This window comes from Oncorhynchus tshawytscha, linkage group LG02 (assembly GCF_018296145.1).
Source record: "Oncorhynchus tshawytscha isolate Ot180627B linkage group LG02, Otsh_v2.0, whole genome shotgun sequence".
In the NCBI taxonomy this organism is placed as follows: domain Eukaryota; kingdom Metazoa; phylum Chordata; class Actinopteri; order Salmoniformes; family Salmonidae; genus Oncorhynchus; species Oncorhynchus tshawytscha.
The window spans coordinates 1097962-1104009 of NC_056430.1; the positions used below are offsets into that span (position 1 = coordinate 1097962).

The 6048-nt window shown below is 41.6% G+C and overlaps 1 long non-coding RNA gene across 1 annotated transcript; it reads right to left on the reverse strand.

Annotated features, from left to right (window-relative positions):
* Window positions 1–266: 266 nt before the first annotated feature.
* On the reverse strand, window positions 267–655 carry LOC121847605. Its single transcript, XR_006084451.1, has 2 exons — window positions 584–655; window positions 267–501 (listed from the first exon to the last, which is right to left on the reverse strand). It is a non-coding gene; the product is annotated as an uncharacterized LOC121847605 (long non-coding RNA).
* Between the last annotated feature and the right edge of the window lie 5393 nt (window positions 656–6048).

Below are 6048 nucleotides of genomic sequence, written 5' to 3' on the forward strand. Positions count from 1 at the left end.
AAACGAAGTTTGAATAAATGTGTGTTTTGACACTACTATGTAGGTGTTGTAGCCAGCCATAAAATAACACAATATATGTCATAACGGGTCTAAATATGTCATGGCAGCTGTTATGAACATGTCATGACAGTGTTATGAACATGTCATGACAGCTGTTATGAACATGTCATGACAGCTGTTAGGACATATGACGTATTATGACATTGGGTGTCAAGTGAAGAGCCAGCGCCTTGTGTTTCCACTGATGCTGTGAGATCGTTTGACAGCTTTCTGCTCCAAACCTTTACAGCTGAACTGAGCTGAATGACATGCCTTCAAATCTATTTCTATAAGGGACCTCTTCTGCTTCTTTCTGCTCCAAACCTTTACAGCTGAACTGAGCTGAATGACATGCCTTCAAATCTATTTCTATAACGGACCTCTTCTGCTTCTTTCTGCTCCAAACCTTTACAGCTGAACTGAGCTGAATGACATGCCTTTAAATCTATTTCTATAACGGACCTCTTCTGCTTCTTTCTGCTCCAAACCTTTACAGCTGAACTGAGCTGAATGACATGCCTTTAAATCTATTTCTATAACGGACCTCTTCTGCTTCTGCTTCTTTGTCTGTGTAGCCGCAGTCAATTTTCATGTCCCGAATGGAAACCTATTCCCTACATAGTGCACTACTTTTGATCAGGGTCCTAGTAGTGCTCTAAATGGGGAATAGGGTGCCAGTGACAAGTTGGGGGTTCTGTCCAGGAAGGAACAGTCAGATAGTGACAAGTCGGGGGTTCTGTCCAGGAAGGAACAGTCAGATAGTGACAAGTCGGGGGTTCTGTCCAGGAAGGAACAGTCAGATAGTGACAAGTCAGGGGTTCTGTCCAGGAAGGAACAGTCAGATAGTGACAAGTCAGGGGTTCTGTCCAGGAAGGAACAGTCAGATAGGGACAAGTCAGGGGTTCTGTCCAGGAAGGAACAGTCAGATAGTGACAATACTGGGGTTCTGTCCAGGAAGGAAAGTTTAATAGACATATGGTGTATACAACAGACATGTTGCGGAAATAATCATGTAATCTCCAATTGATTGCATTTCTATCTGCGTTCAATATGTTGCACTTTTTTGAACACAACCCTCTTGTTGTTGGAACTTGTTGCCCAGGATTGTTTTTGGCTGCATGTTAAATGGACCCTATTCCTATGGAGTGGTAATAGTCCACTACTGTCCTCTGGTTAAATGTAGTAGCATTATGCAGGGAAGGGTTTACCTATCTCGGGCCTTGTTTTGGTTTTTGCCCTGACACCACACAGCTGATTTCAAAGCTTGATGATTTAGTTGATTCTTTGAATCAGCTGTGTAGGTGTCAGGGCAGAAAACGAAAAGGTGTACCTCTTAGGGTCTCCAGGACCAAGTTTGGCAAAAAAACCCTGCTGTTGGGAATAAGGTGCCGTTTGGTTTGTAGCCTTTGTCTGTTCACGTGACTTCAGGGTGTGAGCACCTTGTCAGCCATATTACATTTGTGTCTGCTTGTTTGACTATGAAATGAGTGCATGATGTACTGTATGTAGTTTAAAAGTTATTTTTATCAGGAATAAATACCAGTCTGTTCTAATGGCAAATACATACTCTTCCCCCCCAAGTCTGTCATGATGGTACTTTATGTAGCCTGGTCCTAGATCTGTTGGTGCTCTTGTCAACTCGATCTCATTGTCAAGCCAATGGCAAGACAAGGAGTTGGCATGATGGCACGAACAGACTCAGGCTAGTATAATGGGAATTGTTGTTTGCTCCAAGAGGTTGTTGTTTGTTTTTTTAGAATATATTGATGTTAATGTGAGAATGTCATTTAATGGGTTAGACACATTCAAGTAAAAACTCACTGAGAGAAATGTAATCATAGGAAAACAACTGTTGAAAAATAACTTTTTTTTTACAGAATATTCCAACATCAAGAAAGGTTTTCCTTTGTCAACATTCACAGAAAGTATAAAAAGAGTTGATTCCCAAATGGGACCCTATTCGTCATTTAGGACGTCTTTGACCAGGGCTCTTTAGTGCCCTAAATATATGAATGTTGAAATTTGGAACACAAACATTAGCTGTACATATAGTATAACCCCTGACCCCAACTCTCCTACCATACGACCCTTGACCCCAACTCTCCTACCATACGACCCTTGACCCCAACTCTCCTACCATACGACCCCTGACCCCAACTCTCCTGACGTACGACCCCTGACCCCAACTCTCCTACCATACGACCCCTGACCCCAACTCTCCTACTATACGACTCCTGACCCCAACTCTCCTGACATTCACTAAATTCTGAAAGTATCCAGACCCCTTGACTTCATCCACATTTTGTTACGTTACAGCCTCATTCTAAAATTAAATAAATTGTTCATTTTCATCATCAATACCCCATAATGACAAAGCAAAAACGGATGTATTTATTTTTTTGCAAATGTATTAAATATAAAAAACTGATATCATATTTACATAAGTATTCAGACCCTTTACTTTGTTAAAGCAGCGATTACAGCTTCGAGTCTTCTTGGGTATGACGCTACAAGCTTGGCACACCTGTATTTGGGGAGTTTCTCCCATTCATCTCTGCAGATCCTCTCAAGCTCTGTCAGGTTGGATGGGGAGGCGTCACTGCACAGCTATGTTCAGATCTCTCCAGAGATGTTCAATCGGGTTCAAGACCGGCCTCTGGCTGGGTCACTCAAGGACATTCAGAGAGCCACTCCTACATTGTCTTGGCTACTCTCCCAGTTCCTGCCGACTGAAAAACACCCGCAAAGCATGATGCTGCCACCACCATGCTTCACCGTAGGGATGGTGCCAGGTTTCCTCCAGACGTGACGCTTGGCATTCAGGCCAAAGAGTTCAGTCTTGGTTTCATCAGACCAGAGAATCTTGTTTCTCATGGTCAGAGTCCTTTCGGTGCCTTTTGGAAAACTCCAAGTGGGCTGTCATGTGCCTTTACTAAGGAATGGCTTCTGTCTGGCCACTCCAGCATAAAGGCCTGATTGGTGGAGTGCTGCAGAGATGCTTGTCCTTCTGGAAGGTTCTCCCATCTCCACAGAGGAGCTCTGTCAGTGACCATCTTGGTCACCTCACTGACCAAGGACCTTCTCCGCCGATTGCTCAGCTTGGCCGAGTCTTGAACCATGGCTGGTAACCAGTATGCCTAAACCATGACTGACCTCTTCAGCAAGTGGGCGATTGCTGAACCCTTGGAGTACAAATCGGGAACTGAGATCGCTTCAATAGTGACCAACAAACTTCTTGATTTTGGACAACGTCACTGACCGGGAAGATGAGTTTGCAAACGATGTACGTAGTCTTACTGTCACTGATGTCAAACATTGGTCATAAAAACACTTTTTCAAATCACAACCATGCAAGTCTGTCACTTATTTTTTAGCTCAACAGATCCATATTTATATACACAAGGTTTGCCCAGCTGGAAGGTGAAACTGAGCTAGTAGCAGAAATGGAGACCAAAGATGTGAATAAACAAATATATTAGAAGTGTAGTAATGTCTGTAATGCAAACATCTCTCGTACACCACTGTAACATTTTCTCTCAATAAGTGACAACACTTCCTGTGTATGCATTCATATCCTGGTTACCCAGTTGGACCAACAGCGGACTTATCCTGGTTACCCAGTTGGACCAACAGCGGACATGTCCTGGTTACCCAGTTGGACCAACAGCAGACATGTCCTGGTTACCCAGTTGGACCAACAGCAGACATATCCTGGTTACCCAGTTGGACCAACAGCAGACATATCCTGGTTACCCAGTTGGACTAACAGCGGACATATCCTGGTTACCCAGTTGGACCAACAGCGGACATGTCCTGGTTACCCAGTTGGACTAACAGCGGACATATCCTGGTTACCCAGTTGGACTAACAGCGGACATGTCCTGGTTACCCAGTTGGACCAACAGCGGACATATCCTGGGTACCCAGTTGGATGAACAGCGGACATGTTCATGAACGTGTCCTGTCTTGTTACCTGAAGGAATGAAATGCAGATTGACTGAACTGAATGACTTTACTGTCTTCTCCTGATTTTATATTTTGTCATTTATTTGTGAAGGTACTTAAATCCTTATCAACCCAAAAAGGATGTTCAGAGAGACAGTTAATCTCCCTTGCTGTGTGAGCTGATTCTGAGAAAGGGAACTATCCTTTAGGTGCGTGTCCATGTAATGATATACAGTGGGGAGAACTGTTTGATGTGTCAAACTGACGATTTTGCAGGTTTTCCTACTTACAAAGCATGTAGAGGTCTGTAATTTTTATCATAGGTACACTTCAACTGTGAGGGAATCTAAAACAAAAATCACATTTGTATGATTTTTAAGTAATTAATATGCATTATACCTGCTCCAACAGGTATATTTCACTGGTCACCCCCAATGCCAATTGCTCCTTTGGTCGTCTTTCCTTCCAGTTCTCTGCTGCCAATGACTGGAACGAACTGCAGAAATCTCTGAAGCTGGAGACTCATATCTCCCTCACTAGCTTGGAGCACCAGCTGCCAGAGCAGCTCACAGATCACTGCACCTGAACATAGCCCATCTGTAAATAGCCCATCTAACTGCCTCATCCCCATACTGTATTTATTTATGTATCTTGCTCCTTTGAACCCCAGTATCTCTACTTGCACATTCATCTTCTGCACATCTACCATTCCATTGTTTAATTACTATATTGTAATTACTTCGCCTCCATGGCCTATTTATTTCCTTAACTTACCTCATTTGCATTCACTGTATATAGACTTTTTGTTTTCTCTTGTTCTACTGTATTATTGTCTATGTTTTGTTTATTCCATGTGTAACCCTGGCCAAGATAAAGCATAGCAGTGTGACACAAACAACAGTTACACATGGAATAAACAAAACATAGTCAATAATACAATAGAAAAATCTATATACAGTGTGTGCAAATGGAGTGAGATTAGGGAGGTAAATAAAGGTGAAATAAAATAAATCAAAGGCAATAAATAAGCCATAGTGGCGAAATAATTACAATTTAGCAATTTAACACTGGAGTGATAGATGTGCAGAAGATACATGTGCAAGTAGGCCAACATTCCATGAGACTTTTGGGAAACAAAACCTGCCGGGTTTGACATTAATAACCTGTTTATCCACGTGTCCTTCAGACAAGGAGGTGACTGAACATGTTGTTTACCATTATTACAGAGAATCAGACATGATGCTAAGACCTACTGACAATGCTTTATTATTCCCATACCATTATTACAGAGAATCAGACATGATGCTAAGACCTACTGACAATGCATTATTATTCCCATACCATTATTACAGAGAATCAGACATGATGCTAAGACCTACTGACAATGCATTATTATTCCCATACCATTATTACAGAGAATCAGACATGATGCTAAGACCTACCGACAATGCATTATTATTCCCGTACCATTATTAGAGAATCAGACATGATGCTAAGACCTACTGACAATGCATTATTACAGAGAATCAGACATGATGCTAAGACCTACTGACAATGCATTATTATTCCCATACCATTATTACAGAGAATCAAACATGATGCTAAGACCTACTGACAATGCATTATTATTCCCATACCATTATTACAGAGAATCAGACATGATGCTAAGACCTACTGACAATGCATTATTACAGAGAATCAGACATGATGCTAAGACCTACTGACAATACCATTATTACAGAGAATCAGACATGATGCTAAGACCTACTGACAATGCATTATTACAGAGAATCAGACATGATGCTAAGACCTACTGACAATGCATTATTATTCCCATACCATTATTACAGAGAATCAGACATGATGCTAAGACCTACTGACAATGCATTATTACAGAGAATCAGACATGATGCTAAGACCTACTGACAATGCATTATTACAGAGAATCAGACATGATGCTAAGACCTACTGACAATGCATTATTACAGAGAATCAGACATGATGCTAAGACCTACTGACAATGCATTATTATTCCCATACCATTATTACAGAGAATCAGACATG